This window comes from Callospermophilus lateralis, chromosome 15, assembly GCF_048772815.1.
Source record: "Callospermophilus lateralis isolate mCalLat2 chromosome 15, mCalLat2.hap1, whole genome shotgun sequence".
Classification (NCBI taxonomy): Eukaryota; Metazoa; Chordata; class Mammalia; order Rodentia; family Sciuridae; genus Callospermophilus; species Callospermophilus lateralis.
In genome coordinates this window covers 88,250,829-88,269,138 of record NC_135319.1, presented here as the reverse complement: position 1 = coordinate 88,269,138, position 18,310 = coordinate 88,250,829, and the positions used below count along the sequence as shown (strand labels likewise).

General features: G+C 38.1%; 1 protein-coding gene across 2 annotated transcripts in view; it reads right to left on the bottom strand.

The window, feature by feature from the left end:
• Fank1 (fibronectin type III and ankyrin repeat domains 1) overlaps positions 1 to 18,310 on the bottom strand; it is a 72,538-nt gene that overhangs the window by 37,514 nt on the left and 16,714 nt on the right. Inside the window, exon 1 of one of the 2 annotated variants that reach the window (XM_077105440.1) lies at positions 16,916 to 16,949. The exons of the other annotated variant lie outside the window; for it this stretch is intronic. The gene's annotated coding sequence lies outside the window, so the exon portion shown is untranslated. Of the gene's footprint in view, positions 1 to 16,915; positions 16,950 to 18,310 lie in introns of those variants that run through there. 2 annotated transcript variants of the gene reach the window in all.

Sequence of the window (18,310 nt, the reverse complement as noted above, 5' to 3'; positions counted from 1 at the left end):
CAGATTTTTACTAGACTTTTAAAGAAAACAACACTCAAACTATTTCATTAAAAATGAAAGGAAGGAACCTTTCCAAACTCCCCACTACCAAAATCTGGTGAGGATACAACAAAAAAAAGAAAACTATAGACCAATAATCCGTGAGTGTATGTGTATGTGTGTGCACGTGTGTGTGTGTGTGGGCGCGCATGTGTGGTGGTGTGCTGGGGATTGAACCCACAGTCTTGTGCATGCAAGGCAAGCACTCTACCAACTGAACTATATCCCTAGCCCTAGCCCAATATCCTTGATAAACATAGATGCAAAAATCCTCAATACTTGCAAATCAAATTCAACAACACAAAAAATAACACACATTTATGTATGATCAAGTTAGCTTCTTTCAGAATGAATCCATATATGCAAATCAAAAAACAAAATAGGCTACTTAATGGAACCAAGAACAAAAATCACATGATCATTTCATTGGTTACCAAACCTTTGATAATATTCAGCACCCCTCATGATAAATGACCTGAATAAACCAGGAATAAAAGGTGTCTACCTCAACATAAAAAAGCTGTATAGGATAAACCTATTGCCAACATCATACTGAGTGAGGAAAAAAACAGGAACAAGACTAAGGGGTCCACTATCACCACTCCTATGCGATACTCAAAACTTTGGCCAGAGAAATCAGGCAAGAGAAAGAAATAAAAGGTCACCCCAGACAGAACATTAATCTCCATTATATAAAAAGGTAGAACTGGCAGTGCCAAGACATGATCCCAGGTCTGTCTGACTCTAGAGTTCTGACCCACAAGACCAGACTGGACCTAGAGAGATGGCTCTCTGGGACATGGAAAAGTACAGCTTAGCACCCAAAAGGCCCTCTGGCCCCCTGGCTCTCTGGCACTCAGACCTCAAAGGAAATTCCAGAACATTCTTTTTCCAGAGCCCAGGATCCAAGTTAACATTAAAAAAAAAACCAAAAAACAAAAAAAAACGGTTAGTTTGGGGGCTTTTTGTTTGTTTGTTTTTCCCTGTGCTGTAACTTACTCTCCAGACAAACTTGCCTGGGAGGATCTGATAGAAAGATAAAGCCTAAGATAGAAAAAGAGCTGATCCAGTTAGAACAAAGTCTGAAGCCTCCCTATCTGCAGAGTCACCCTCAGGTAGCTCTGCCCTACATAGAGGGATTGGAGAGCAGAGTGTGACAGCACTAGATCACCCTTCAGACTCAGCTGGTGCTCTGGGTCTGGGGGCAGCTGGGAGACTCCACTTTGCTAGAGCTGATGTTCTGCATGCATCTGCACACCAGAGGTGGGACCTGGCAGGCCCCTCCCAGAACAGATGGGCCCTGGTCATGTGGTCGAGCTGTTCTCAAAGCAGGGTTCCTGGATCATCACTGGTAACCTGTCAGAAATGCAAATTCCCAGTTCTAAGCCAAGGCCTAAATGAATCAAACTCTGAGGCAGGGCCAGTCCTTTCATGGGTTAACAGCCTTTCTGGTAGTTCTGATACACATTCAATCCTGAGAACCACTACAAAATGACAGAAGATATGCAGAGCTTAAACCAAACGGCTAAGAGCACAGCACTCTCTGCTAACATCTCTGTGGGAGAAGGCTGCTACCCCAACCCTTGGTGGGTACATAGCCACAGGCCCTTTCTCAAGGAGAGCCAGGGTCTGCTCACTGCAGCAGGGGTCCTGGGGGCTGCAGGGACAAGCAAACACCCACAGAATGCCATCCAGTGGATCAGGCCCAACAGAGGTCTACTAACAGGCAGGATGCTTGGCTCTGCCTCAGATACTAAAGGGCTCTCCCACCAGGACAGCACCTGAGCTTCTGGGCCGGGTGGATAGGAGGTTTCCAGAGACAAAAGCAATGTCTGGTATTCAAACTTCCCTCCAACACTAGGGACAAACACATTTGGGAGGCTGGTTTGTGTCAGAGTTTATTCAAGAACATCTGAATTTTTTTTAAAACTGCTTTGATATATAATTCACACTCTTTAATTTACTGATTTAAAGCAGATAGTTCTGTGGTTTTCAGTGTATTCACGGGGTTGGACAACCATCCAAAACTTTTCTTTTTTAATGGAAGCTTTGGAGTTTGCAATGGTGCCCTTGGGCAAGATAGAGCAACTCTGAGCACCTTTAGGGGAGGGGAGCATTTACCTACATTGATACAGAAAGCTCCAGGAAAGTGTTCTCAGCTAGGAGACCTTGTACATGCAAAATTTATCAGCCACATTTGGGACCCATAGAGAAAAGGATGAAAGCCGGTCAAACCTAAGGTTCTGAAACTTGTGCTATGGACCTTTGTCCTTACAGATGCTAGGCTTTGACTGAGCTGGGAAAGGGGGACAGGGAAGGTGCAACCATACCTGGAACAGGACCTGGTACCCAAAGGAGCTTCCTCTATTACAGAAAACGGTTCTGCTTGCCCTTCCTCCAACCCCAAGGGAAGGCTAAGGCAACAAGTCCAGACACAGCATGTGGCAGACCTGGGCAAAATCCTGCAGCTGGCAGGGACAACAGGCAGAAAGCAACTCTCACACAGAGATGGAGCATACAAGATGCTTGCACCTTGGATATTTGGAACAGTGAAGGCCCAATAAACAAATATTGTTGAATCAAACCCACATTTACTGAATATATGAGGAGGAAGTCCCTGGAGGAAGACTTGCTAGAAGGCTAATGGAGCCAAAGTGAAAGACTCTCACTTGTAATGGGCCCTTTTCAAGGCCTCAAAGGGTCCCATGTTCACATGGTCAAATCGTTTTGTGAAATTTGCAAACAGTCCAGGTGCAATGTTGCATACCTGAAATCCAAGCTATGCTAGAGGATCAGGAGGAACACAAGTTCAAGGCCAGCCTCAGAAACTAAGCAAGACCCTGTCTCAAAGTAAAAAAATAGAAAGAGCTAGGGATGGAGCTCAGAGGTAGAACACCCCTTGTTTCAATCCACAGTCCTGAAACTAAAATGAAGGAAGGGAGGAAGGAAGAATTTGCAAGAAATGTACAAACTCTAAGTATCATGAAAACATTCTCTTCCTATTTCAAATTCCCTTCTGTCCACTTACTGTCTCATGACGTTGAAGATGTAAGTAGTCCTTGGGTCTGACTAAAAGGAAAGTGACTGAGAGGGTTAGTTTGGTTTAACAGGAACTATCTACTTCTGGGGTACTCCTGCCACCTACAGTGTTCACTCCCCATCACACAGGGACCGAGTGAAAGTTCATACAGCTAAATGTGCACTTTATTAAAGAAGAAACAGGTTTTCAATGTATATACCAGAACCTAGTCTGTGGAAATTCTTAAGTTTCAAAGCTTTTAGCAGAAAGTTTTGTTCTCATTGATACCTAAAACAGAAAGTTTTGCTTCTCAAAAATATACCCAATAAACAGTGCATAGAGTTTTATAAAGCAGCACACATTTTTTTTTCAACAAATCACATAAAATAAAATTTGTCATCCTGGGTTTGTCAGACACCAACAAAGTACTACTGCGAGTAGCAAGCATCCCTGAGGACATGGTGCCATGATTTATGCGCTTCTCATGCAAACCTTAACTTATCTGATGCATCTTGTCCTCACAAAGTCTGACAGTTCCAGATAAAACAGCATGGAAAATTGCCACCATTACAGCAAACTAGCCTGAAGAAATAAATGTTCCAGTGAAAAACTCCTACACATATCCCATCAATAATTCAATATTTGTAGTATATGAATAATCTGCTTACACAATTATGGGGCACAGTGGGTATAGTAGCAATTTCTGAACACATGGGAATTGCTCTTATGTATGCCTTAATTTCAAATCAATTTTCTACTTTTTCTACAATTATTGATCATCCAAAATTTAAGCTCACTGGAAAGTAAGTATCTGCTTGAAGCTAAAAAATGAATTAAAAGAATGGCAGGAGCTTCCAAGTGTCAAAAACTCCATATCATAAAACAATGGAAACTACAGACTCCTGATGGTTGAAATGATGTGCAGAACCATTTCAAAAAGAATCACAATAGCCCAGAAAATATGTAGAACAATGACATCAAATGAGATAAATAATATGGTAAGAATCAGAATACATCAAATCAGAAAACAGAAACTTGTAAAAAGGAAACATCATTTCTATAGCCTCATTTTAACAAAGGGGTTGACTTTTGAAAGTGGGAGGAGTCTCCTCCTGGCCTGTTACCAAGATTTTTTCACTGCAACACGATGAATACACATTTCTCAACTCCAAAACTGTTATTCCAATGTACCAAAAGTCAAATAGAATATATCAATGAGTTGCTAAAAATGCTTACCAAACAGGTATCATAAAACAAACTTTAACATGAACAAATTGTTATAAGATTTGGCAAGTCTCTTCCAAAATAAAGAATAATTTTCTCAATTTTTTTGTAATTCTTTTATGTTTTTATTAGTGCATTATAGTTGTACGTATTATTAGAGTTCATTTTGACATAATCATATATGCATGGAGTATAGTTTACTCCACTTCAGTCCCCAGGTACTTCCCTCTCCCTTCCCCCCTTCCCTCTGTTCCTACAATTCTGCTTATTTTACTTCTATTTATTTATAGTTATCTTGTAAAATACCACTTTATAGGTATACATGGAGGTGAAAGTTCATTGTGGTATATTCATACATGGGCAGAGATAATTTGGTCAATTTTGTTCTATTGTTCTTCTCTTTTCCTGTCCCTCCTCCCTCCCATTCAATCCCTTCCTTTGCTCCACTGATCTCCCTTCTATTATCAGAGCATCCCCCTTACACCCTTTCCCCTTACTTTGGTCTAACTTATTATTACTATAATGAAACAGGCACATCAGTGCTTATAGAGCACAATATCCAATAGCCAAGTCATGGAAGCAGCTCAGATGCCACTCAACAGATGAAGTAAGAAAATGTGGTATATACACACAATGAAGTTTTACTCATAAAGAATGAAATCATAAAGAATGAAATCACGGCTTTTGCTGGTAATGGTTGGGACTGGCGAACAAGATGCTAAGTGAAATAAGCCAGACTCAGAAAGTCAAGGATTAATGTTCTCTCTCATGTGTGGGTGTTAGTAAGTCTTTGTAACAAGACACACATTACTGATATTGGATGAGTTTTCACACTAGATTAAATGTATTGAGGGTTCCCCAAAATCAGAAATCACAGAACACAAGGAAACTATGTTTACTCTGATTACATTATTTAAATGAAAGGTACCTTTGCATTAGCTTGAAGGATAGACAAGAGAAAATATACACTATTATTCTTAAAATAGTATAAAGAATAGTGGGAGGTCTTAAATTGGTAAGTGAAAAGGATTTTTCCTATCAGAGATCAGGATGGGGAAGTATTTGTCTTCTCATAATGAGCAAGACCCCTGGGTTCCATACCCAGCATTACAAAAAAAATTCAAAAGTAATGCTCTTCAAATAACAGAAGTCTCAGGGAATCATCATATTAATTACTCAATTTGATCTATTTTTACTTAAGTGCCTGGAAAATTATCAAGACAAAAAAAAGTGACACATTTATCCAAAACGGCACATAGAGAATTAATCAAAATAAGGGAAAACATGTGAAATTAAGTGAGAAATCAAGTAAGTAAATAACGAACCACACACCAACTATTACTGCTGCTGCAAATTCCACAATCCAAATTGCTTTGTGTGTTCCATTACTGTGTGCTACTCTTAGAAACCACCGGCCATACAGAAAAACAAGTTTTAACTTTGTCAAAGTCCATCTGAAATTAAAGCATACATAAGGATAAACCAAACATAGTTTTGGCATTTCTACAGACCAAAGCATTATCTCTGGATAACATGGCCTGTAATACACACTTATGATCCATCATATAACAATATAACTCTCAGAAGAGGTGATAGAGTTTCCAGTGCTCTTCAAAAACATGAATAAGTGCTTAAAATACATTCTGGATGGAGCCCAGCTGGCCAATCACTGGGAAAGCAGCTTCCTCCTCCCCGAAGTAACTGATTAATTCAGATTCTGCAAGAGCTACACATTCTTTTTGGATTTTCCCCTTATATTAGACATCTTATTTAAACATCCATGTCAACTGGGATTTCCTTCTCAGAATCTAAGGGTCCTGAGATGGTTTGCCCATTATAAAGTATGGCTCTCTTCTAGAATATGCTCATGATATTTCAAAGGCTCTATAATATACTTTTTATGACTCAAAAGGAAAACTTGAACACAAACAAGACTCAAAGTTTGCTCAAAAAGTTAATAAAGGTTGCACCAAGGGCCCCATATTGTACAACACTATATGAAAGAGTGGATTCATGACTGCAAGGAACTGGGAGGAGAGGTGAGAAATGACTGCTAATGGGAATTGAATCCTTTTGGAGGTGATGAACATGCCCTGAAATTAGATAGTGGTGATGATTGTACAACTTTCTAAATATACAGAAAAAAACATGAATTACATTTTTAAGGGGTGAATTTTATGGTATTTCAATTATATTGCAATAATTTAAAAGTTAACAAAGGTAGAATATAGGTCTTTTTGTTTATTTGTTGGTTTGTGCATACTACTTAGGATTGAACCCAGGGGCTCTACCACAGAGCTATGTTCCCCAGCCTCTTTATTATATTTAGAGACAGGATAAGTTACCCAGGCTAGTCTCAGACTTGAAATCTTCCAGCCTTTGCCTCCTAAGTCACTGAGACTACAGCTGTGTGCCATTGCACCTGTCTGAATATGTCATTTTTAACTGAAATTTGGAAAAACAATTTCAGAGTAGTTTAAATTTTTTTAAAATTTTAAGTTCCTTATTGAGACATATATAAAGGGTCTCCATTTATTCATTAAATAACAAAATATATAAAATTATTGGACTACAAAGCAAGCAATTAAAAATGAACAATGAAACTAATAAAAATTATTTTAACATCAAGAAACAAGTGATAAGGAAACTTCTCAGAACTAAAAGCAATAATTAAGAGAAAGAGATAAATTTTAAATAGAATGAATAGGCTCTTGGATTATTTAGTAATTAATGAAAAGTGAATCATGAACACATGGTAAAAATATTAAACTCCTGAATTTTCATGAAACATGGACTTGAAATAAAACTCATAACTGTTACTCTTAGGAAGACATCAATGGCAAACCAGTTAACAGAAAGTATCCTCAATTTAATGAGTAGTAATGTGAGGAGAATCCTACATCTGAAATAACCTGTAGACGTGCTGTTCCTGCAGGAAGGTTGCCCCACGAGTTCCATTGGAAGTGCGATCCGAAAAACACCCATCACTAGCCACAGGGCTGCAAAGCTGAACCTCTCCCAGACTATCAGAAAGTTCCACCAATGATCTTCTTTCCCCAAGAAAATACCATAAAATTAGTAAATACATAGCCAAACACTGCAGGGGAAAATATAATGGGTGTCTCCAAAAGTTAATAAAAATATTTTTCTGAATGTTTGAAGTTGGTGAAATTTATCGTATTTGCCAACTTTTTAATGTTTGTATTTATGTGCTCATTTGTAGTCCATATTAACTTTAGTGCCTAATTTTGTTTCAGTGTGTATTCTTTTCCTTAAGTAATTCCCCCTACCCCCCTGACGAACTAAAATTTGCTGAGGATTTTCAGTCTGGATGGATGGACAAAAGCTTTAGCATTTTTATAAAATGTTAAGTTTATAGATTTAGGAAGAACTGAAGTCTTTCTGAGAATAATTTTTTCTAGTAAATTTTTCTAATTATGCCTTTTCATTCACTTGCTCAAGTCTCCTTTTGTGGCTCTCAGTAAGGCCACTGTTGTGGCCTTGCACAGGTCTCAGGAAACTTCTCAGAAGTTCCTGAGATGTCTAGCATTTCACCTGGAATATTCCCTTCCTCTATCTTCTGACTGATTACCAGTTCATATGTATGAGTTATCTTATTAGTCATTTCACTGTCTCTTCATCACAATCATGCTATTTGGCATTGAAAAAGTACATGGAATACATACATAATAACGCAACAATCAAGCATGAGCTATGAATCGGCCATTAGAACACACACAGGGGATCTACGTGTACATTACCTTATCCCTTTCACTTACCCCTCAAAGATAACACTGCCATCGATCTTGTATTGATTATTCCTATAATTCTAAAAGTGATCTAACATATATGGATCCTATGTAGTTTTGCTGATACATTTTAAAAATGGACTAAATTGTGTTATTTCCTGAGACTTGCTGTTTCAGTAAGAGTCATTACTGAGATATACCAAGTTGCAAGTAACCAGCTCAATTTTCCACTGCCATACAAGGCATGTCCCAAATTTAAGAGGGCTTCTGCTCATGATCTTTCAATTTCATGATGGTGAGAGGGTAATGTACATTCACTGGAAACCATACCTTGGATATTGATTTGATATTTTCCTGGGCTTGACATATGCCGACTGATACTTTGTCACCCAGCAGGGCAGCTGCAGTGAGCCACAAACCCCAATCAGCCATGCAGTCACAAGGGAAAACAACTGTGCTATGCTGCTACACTCTGATGTTTGGTAGTTCTGTGTATTAAATGCACTTTCAACTTCCTATGGAGTTATCTGTGTGCATTCCATCATGTGAATTTGCAGTAATTTATTCAGCTATTCTCCTGACAATGGTCATGTCGTTACCCCCCGTTTTTTGCTACTACCAACAGGACAACTGTGAACATTCATGGTCTCCTGGTTCCACACACAAGAGTTTTTTTTTTTTTTTTTTTTTGTCTAGGCTTAGTAGTGAAACCTGTTGGTCTATAAGTACACAAATATTCAGCCTTATGAGATAATGCCAAATTGTTTCTCAAAAAGATCATATTTCTTAATTATTGTCAATCCTGTAAATGCAAAATGGAATCTTATTGTGGCTTAAATTTCTTTACCAAAGAGACTGCTTGTGATATTTATTTACAACATGTTCTCTCTCCTGTGAGATGTCCATTGTCTACACATTGATTGTTTTTCCACTGAGTTTATTGTTTTTATTCATGGGAGGTCTTCATTTACTCTGGAATCTAACCCTTTGTCAGATATGTTGCACATGTGGAGTTTCTACAAGGCTGTGGCTCCTATTTCAAAACAAACTAATTGCTGGTGGCACATTAACCTTCCTCATTGCTGTTTTAGAGCCTAAAGCTGACTGCTTCCATTTCTTTCCATAGTCTGGTGGTTCTCTTTCAGAAAGGAGTAGGTCTGGGAAAGTATCATCCACTTCCTGTGAGCCCAGCAACTCGGGAGTCATAGCCAGGACCTACCTATTTGGTAATAGAAGAGAAGGTCCTTCCGAATACCTCATTTTCCCCAGTTTTGGAAGCAGAGTTCTATTAATTTTTAACAAGAACATATCACTTAATAATGGTTTGTCACTTCTCTTGGATTTTCCAGCTAAATATTCATAATATCTCCAAACAATAAAAAAAATTTCTTCTTTTATTTCTATTTTTTTCTCTTGTCTATTTGAGCTACTACCACCCAAGTACAAAAATAAATAGTGACATCAGGTATTATTTTCCTGACCCTGTCTTTAATGAGAATGATTCCAGGTGTTGATGTCTCAAATCACGATGCTGGCATTTAGAAGAACATATGTAACTGTCATATAAAGGAATCATCTGTATGTTCCTGCTTCATTTAAAAGTGTTTAGAACTGGGAAGGATTTTGACTTTTATCAAATGCCTTTTCACCATTCTTTTGATATTTTGAATTATTAGAACTGGGAAGGATTTTGACTTTTATCAAATGCCTTTTCACCATTCTTTTGATATTTTGAATTATTAACAGATTTGCTACTAGAGAACTATCAATGACAAATGGTAAATTAGTATCCTTAATGAAAAAAAGATGAGCATTAGGTACTGCATGAAAACATTTGAAATGTCCTGAAATCACTTTCCAACTCCCCATTTCATAGATTTCAAACCCACAGAAAGATTCAAAAACAGTGCAAAATTTTAGTCCACGAGCAGTGGTACACACGTTATCCAAGCTGTTCAGGAGGCTGAGGCAGGGGGATCTCATGTTCAAAGCTAGCTTCAGCAATTAAGCAAGGCCCTAAGCCTTGCTTGTCTCAAAATAAAAAATAAAAAAATTTTTAAAAGGAGCTTGGGATGTGGCTCAGTGGTTAAGCACCCTGGGTGCAATCCCTGGTACCCATCCCCCAAATCTAAATGTTGCCACACTTGCTTTATGTGTGCATTTTATTTTTCATTGAATCATTTAAATGTAAGTTGCATACATCAGAACACTTCTTTAAACACTTTAGCATTAATCTTTTAAGAAGACGGGGAGTCTCCTATATAAGCCAATCCCACCCACAGAGTTACCTAATAGTCCATATTCAGATTTCCCCCAATTATCGTAATTATGTCCTTGAAGCTAGGTTTTTTTTTCTTCCTTGAATTGAAGGTCTAGTGAAGGATTGTGAACTGCATTTGGTTGGTCTTTTAGTCCCTTTATTCTAGAACAGATGTCCATTTTTGTTGTCTCTAATTACATTCATATTTTTAAGAGTACAGGCCAGTTATTTTATAGAATGTGTCACAGCTTGAGTTTGTCTAACTGCATGTTCACAATCAGCTCATATTGAGGATTCTTATGGTAAGGACACAGGTGTACCTCCTGTATACATCAAGTGGCACCTGATGTTGGCATGTTCCAGTATTAGTGATGCTAAGTCATCACTTGATTATAGTGATTTCTGCCAGATCTCTCCACAGAAAAGTATGAATCATGTTCCAAATTTGGCCATTGGGAGACCCTCCACACTAGTTTCTGTCCCTTTGCAGCATATCCCTTTAAGCACTTCCTGGCTTTTCTGGCACACTGGATACTCTACAGTCACCTGTACTTTCTTTGACCCACTACTGCAGCCATTCAATTCATTACTTCTTTCAGTGGGAAATATATTTAAAACCTAAGATCTGGAAAGTTTGTTCGTTCCTACTGGGGAGTCATTTATTATTTCTAGGACTTTCCAGTAGACTATCAGAATTTTCTTTTAATCCCGAGTTCATAGCAATCACTTAAATTCAAGTCCAATATGAAAATATTATTTTTTCCTCCTTCCACATTTATATATTTCTTCTTCCAAAAGGAAAATTCAATAAAGGTAAAAATGTGTTTGACTTAACACCAAAAAAAAGACCCAAATAACCCAATTAATAAATTGACAAATTACCAGACACTTCTCAAAAGAGAAAATACAAATAGTCAACAAATATATGAAAAAATGTCATTAGCAATTATGACAATGCAAATCAAAACTACACTGAATGGTAGTCAACAAGAATAAAAAAATCAATAATAAACGCTGGAGAGGATGTGGAGGAAAAAAAACACTTCTAAACTGTTTGGAAGATTTTAAATTAAAACAACCACTATAAAAATTAGTATGGAGTTTCCTTAAAAGATTAGGAATGGGACCACCATATGACCCAACTATACCACTCTTTAGTCTTAATCCTAAAGAATTAAAGTCATCATGCTATAGCAATACATCTGTACACATGCTTATAGCAGCACAATTCACAAGAGCCAACTGTGGAACCAGCCCAGGTACCCATCAGTGGGTGAATGGATGAAAGAAATGTGATATATATACACACAACAGACTTTTATTCAACCATAAATGAAAATGAAATTATGACAATTGCAGGAGAATGGATGGAACTTGAGAACATTATACTAAGCTAAAGAAGCCAAACTCACAAGGTCAAGGATCTTACGTTTCCTCTCATATGTAGAGGCTAGAGAGGAGAAAGGAAAGAAAAGGTGGGAGGAGTAGGGGCAGGATCTCATGAAAATCAAAGGGAGATCAGTAGAATAGAGGAAAGAGACCAGGTAGAAGGAGAGAGGAAAAGGAGGAATATTGGGGAATGATATTGGCCAAATTATATTGTTATAAAATGTGCATTATGTACAACTATAGTGCACCAATCAAAACTGTGGAAAAATAAAATGTGTTTAAAAGTTAAATGAATTGTTGTTCTGTGTGATTTTTTAATAATCTGGGGAAAACAGGTACTCTTATTTACACTTATATTTTTAGGGTTTTTTCCCAAACTTTTAAATTTTATGTTTTAAATATGTAAAATATTTCACGGCTTAACTTCATATTGTGCTTTTACAGGCATCTTGTAGTTTCACTGTCTTAACTTTCTCTTCAACCTTATTCCTGTTCACCTCATGTTGTGTTTTGTGTCATTAGTCTTTGATTTATATTCTTTTGCTTATTTTTGTGAAGTAGTATATGCATGTACACAAAAGGTGTCACTACACTTCTTGATTTTCTGCTTCATATATCATAGCAAAACACTTCACAACAGCTCAGGGATTGTCTTTATTTTTTTTTTTTCATTTTAATATAGTTTCATGGTCACCACTGTGAACATACTATAGTTTATTGAACCAGAATCCTACTTATGGGAAGGACCTAAAATCGTAGGGTGCATACATGAAAATCAAAATTGATAGAGGTCTTTCCAAATCTGATGATAATTATAAAAATTTACTTACTATCCAAACCAAAATGTGTAGCAGATCCTGTTCTAAGCCGTCAATAATATAAATCAAATTGCAATGAAAATTAAAACTACAAGATACCATTAAACAGTCACTGGAAAGTCTAAAAGTAAAAGAACGGAAAATACCAAGTGTCAGTGAAGATGTGGAGGGAATCAGATTCTCATGCACTGCAGGGGAATGCCCTTTAGCAGTATCTGATAGTCATATGCAAAACTGCATAATCCAACAATTCCACTCTTAGGTATATATTCAACAGAAATATGTATGCTCATCAAAAAGACATGAACTAGAATACTCATAGTAGTACTATCTATACTTTCCAAAACCTGGAAACTACCCAGATGTCAGTTAACAGTAGAGCAGACAAATAAATGGTGGTCTATTCACACAATGAGATGGCAATGAGGAGAAGAATCTTCCTCTCTGTACAACAATATAGATGAATCTTAATGTTAACTTGGGGAAAACAAGCCAGATTCAAACAAGCACCTGGTCTATGGCTTCTCTTGTACAAAGTTCAAAAGCAGGAGCAACCAACCTGTGCTCTCAGGAGTCAGGGTTCGGTTATTCCGGTAGAAGTGGAGATGGAATCTGGAAGGGAACTCACTGGTTGCTCTGGAGGTGTGGCAAAGTTCTCCTCACTCTGGCTTTGGAGAACTTCAGGCAGGTTTACTTTGAGAAAATTCAGCAAGCCATACACTCACAATATGGACATTTTTCTGTGTATGGTTTACTTCAATTAAAAGTATGTTCAAATTTCACTTATGTACTAAAGAAAAAAAGGTACAAATACCTGAAAACAGATTAAAGGACTATAATGGAAGCCAAGATGACTAATTTAGATTAAAAAATACCAAATTTAAATTGTAAGCTCAAATTTATAGCCTTGTAAAGTCTGGTGCCCGAGGTTTAAAACTAATATGCATCTTGCATCCTATTCTCATGCTCTCTGCATGTAACCTCCTGATGCTTTAAGGAGGTTCCCCATTTCCCTCTAGTTTGAAAACCTGCAGCCAAGCACACCACTACCTGCAGACAGTCTGATGCATGCAGAGCAGGTAAAGTAGGCAAGCCTGCCTCCTGCTGGGCCTCATTAGCTTGGAAAAAAATGCAGATATTATATAACATAGCAAGAAAATTATGTAAGAAGTCTAACAGTTTTAGACTAAGGAAAAAAGTTTAATAACTATATTAATAGAAAAACTAAATTATCTTTCTATTCTGGCCACAGAAGTTATTACAAAATTGTTATATAAGGGCTGGGGATGTAGCTCAGTGGTAGAGCATCTGTCTAGCATGTGTGAGGCCCCCAGATGGATTCCCAGCACCAAAAAGAAAAAAAAAAAAAAATTGTTATATAAAGGTGATATAATGACATGCAGCCAAAATAGTAGGAAAGTTATGAAAATATTTCTGGTGATCAGTTAGCAAATGTTATTTTTCTGGTATTTGTGATATTTGTCATTTATAGTTTAATTGGTTGTTCTTTTCATGATTTTAAATAAATACTTACCTTTATAATCAATTTTGTGTTTACGATTTAGATTTTTTTTTTTTTTTTCCCCTCAAGGACAATTCTTAAGGAATTGTTTCAGAACCACAAAGCATTGATTATCCCTGAATGGGATTTATTTCACAGCAAGACTTCAATTTCTCACCATGGCGAATGAGAGATAGCAGGTCTGTGATCTATGTTCCACCCAGCAACTAAGAACCGAAGCTAATTTGGGAAGTCATCTCATGTGCATTCGTCTACATCAAAGGACATCGGACTGGGGCTAAGCTATGGGGCACAGCAGTGAGCAAACAGACAGGGCCCCCACCTTCCCGAAAACCACACTTCCGGAGACAGACACACGGAGCTGATAATCCCTTTACAAACTAGGATCAATGCAGCAACAGAGGGTTATGGACGGCCAGAGTGAACAGGGAAGAGACTTCCCCGCCCTCTGCCCTCTACCGGAGTGGGACACCTTTGGCGAAACAAGCAGAGGAGGGGAGAGGAATTCTGCCCACGCCCCCGATAGATGGGACCAGGGACGCAAACAGCACAGGCTCCACCAGGCCAGGCTGCAGCACCGAGGGTCCTGGCCGCTCGCTCGGCAGGCCCAGGGCAACAGGCCTGCCAGGCAGCGCCACGTAAGGGGCAACTGCAGCAGGAGCCTGCCGTCGCCCGGCGTAGGCGGCTGAGCGGCGCGGGTTTTGCACAGAGCTTAGGCCCAGCTAAATGAACGGAAGGCTCTCGTCATGCACTCCTCCCCGCACCCCGCAGTGGGCTTCCGCTTGGTTCTGGACCAGACTTTCTTCCTTCGGGACAGAAATTCTAACTACAGCTCATTCCCCGGGAAACGGACACCTCGAATCCTTCTCTGCTTGCACCACATCGCCACCTACTGCCCGCAGGGAGTCCCTCGCAGCCCCAGTCCTACCCAGCCTTCCCAGGTAGATGCTGGGAGGTATTTACATGTGGCAAACTGTAAGAAAAGGCAAGTAATCAAAAGCAAAATAACTTTCAATTATGAAAACAGTTTTCCTACTGCGTTATCAGAGTCACTTCAGTAAAGAAATTAACAGTTTAATTCTAAAACCTTAAATACAAGCACAATTTTAACTCTTTTTTCAACTGTAGTGCCTTATAATGAAGTTATTTAACTCATTCCTCCACTACCTTATAAACACCTTAAGAGCAAGGACTTCCTCTTCTTATTCCTAGAATCAAACAAAATGTAGACAAATCAAACAAAGGAACCACAGAAAGGGCCAGAAACACGTCTATATATGTATGGTGTGTGGTTTATAATGAAGGTGACACAGTCACTTCAATAAACAGTGTCAAGTCAACCAGTTAGTGATATGAAAAAAAAAATACTCCTTTATAGCATACATAAAAAACAATCCTCGATAAATTATAGACTATATGTGGAAAGATTCCTAAAATGCATCATAGGATATCCTCATAACCTTAGGTTAGGCAAAAAGTGGTCACAAAGAACACCAAAAACATTATTTATAAAGGAAAAGATTGTTCTGGTTGTGGTAGTGTACACCTGTAATTCCAGAGGCGGAGGCAGGAAGATCACAAGTTGAAGGCCAGCCTCAGCAACTCAGTGAAACCCTGTCACAAAAATCAAAAAAGATCTAGGGATGGAGCTGAGTGATAGAACACCCCGGGTTCAATCCACAGTACCACATACACATACAAAAGAATAAACTTAAAGGAAAAGACTGATAAAATAGGCTATATCAAAATTATTTTTATTCCAAAAAAGAAACCTTAAGGAGAGTGAAAAAAAAAAAATCAAACCACCAGGAAGAAGAAAATATAATCAAAGAACTTTAATCTAGAATATATTTAAGAATTCCTACAAATCAATTAAAAAAAAAAGACAAACCACCCAATAGGAAAGTTACCCAAGAAATTTGAATATGCATTTCCCAAAAGAATATGACCAAATGGCCAATATTAAATATATGAAAAGATGCTTGGCCTAATTAGTCATCAAAGAAATTCAAATTACAAACACTAGAAGATAGTACTACACACCCTCCAGAATGCCTAAATCAAAATTTAAAATTCTTAAAAAGCTGACATAATCTGATTATGTAAACATTGGTTAAGGATGGAAAACATTCATAGCTGCTAGTGAATATGTTGATGTGCCCACTCTGGTAAATTTTTAGCAGTATCTTAGAGTCAAACATACATAAACCCTATGGAGCACTTCCACTCCCCAATATATATCCAATAAAATACACACAATTGCACCAAAAGTTAAGTACAAGAAAGTCCACAGCAGATGACTTACGATAGACCCACAGGTCTCCCTAGCAGGAAGGACAACATACTGTGGAACAAAGTCCACAGCAGTGGATGAGCCAGCCACTGCTCTGTCAACACCATGGGCACGTCTCACAGCCTAATGTCAGGAAAGAAGCCAGACCCAGTAAAGCAAGATTCTGTTGCTAAAGGGCAAAGGTCGTCTGAGAAGCCCTGGTAGGCAATACTTTGGGCAGAGGCAAGCATGGCAACTGGGAAACATAGCCAGGCTTCTGAGTTGCAGGCAATGTTCATTTCTTGTGTGTTAATTATGAAAATTGAGTTGTATTTTGATAATCTGTACACTTAATATCTTACACATAATAAAAAGTTTTAAAGCATAAGAATGAAATAAAGGCAGTTTAATATGCATAAAAATTAAGAGAACTTACTCAGCAGACCACACTAAATAAGAATTCCAGGCAGGAATAGAGTGATCCCAAGTGGAAGGTATGAGATACAAGAAATGAAAAGCAGAAAACAATAAAATGAACATGTGGATGTGCTGGTCAGTTTTTTGTCACTATGACAAAATACCTCAAGACCCACGTGAAGGAGGGAAAAGTCTGTTTGACTTACAGTTTAGGTTTCAGTCCAGTCTCTTGGCCCCGTGCTTTGGGCTTGTGGCGAAGTAGAACACCATTGTGGTGAGTGTGCAGCAGAGTGAAATCCCTTACCTCCTGGCCTGGAAGCTGCCAGAAAGAGGAAGGAACCAGAAACCAGATATAGTCCCCAAGGGCACACCCTGAGGACTCATCCTCTTCAACTAGGTCCCACCTCCTATAGTTTCTAACACCTCCCAATAGTCCATTCAGATATGAATCTATCAATGGCTTAATCCATTGATGAGGTTAGAGCCAAACACTTCCCAAAAGCCCTACCTCTGAATATTGCTGCACTGGGGCCAAGACTTTAGCACATGACTTAGGGGAGTACTCCAAATCCAAGCCATGATTGTAGATAAAGCAAAAACTAAATATATAAATAATAGAAGTAATATCCCATGAGATAAAATGAAAGTCTGTCAAAACACTTGATGGGGCTGGGTTGTGCCTCAGTGGTAGAGTGCTTGCCTGGCATGTGTGAGGCACTGGGTTCGACTCTCAGCACCATGTGTAAATACATAAAGGTCCATTGACAAATTATATATATATATATATATATATATATATATATATAAAAATTTTTAAACAACTGGATAGACCCTTAAGAGATTTCTGCTGACTGAACAAAAGTAAATCTCTAAGTGCTGAATTCTGTATCATTTCATTTGTATGTGTTCTCGAAGTGCCAGAATTATAGAGATAAAGAGCAAATTTCTAGGAGAGGAGAGAAAAATTGCAGGAAAGAAAAAGTATCATGAGGGATCCTTCAAATAGAATTGTGGGCGTCTTGGTGGTGGTGGTATATCTGTGTTACCACATGTCATAAATGAGCAAAGAGAAGACGGCGAAACCTGAGTAGTTGGTGAGTGTATGAATGTCAGTGTCCTGGTTCGACACTATGCTATCCTTACACAATAACTTTGGGAGAAACTGAGCAGAGGATATATGGAATCTTACCTAAAATTATTACATCATTTTATTATTTTGGTACTAAGGATCGAACCCCTGGGTGTTTTACCAGTGAAATATATCCCTAGTACTTTTTGTTTATTTTGAGACAGTGTCTTTCCAAGTTGCCCAGACTGGCTTACAAACTTGTCATCATCCATCCTCAACCTCCCAAGTCACTGGAATTACAAGCATGTACCACTCTGTCCAGATTCTTTATATTATTTCCTGCAATTTTATGTGAATCTACAATTTTGTCACAATAAAAAGTTGAAAATAAATTTAAAATAGACTACAAAAGCATAATTCGAGAGGAATTAATTGTAAAGTTCTTATATCACCCAGAAAAGAATAAACTAAATTTACACTCTCATAGCTTAAGTATGCATGTTGAAATTAGGAGGACACTAAAAGGATATAG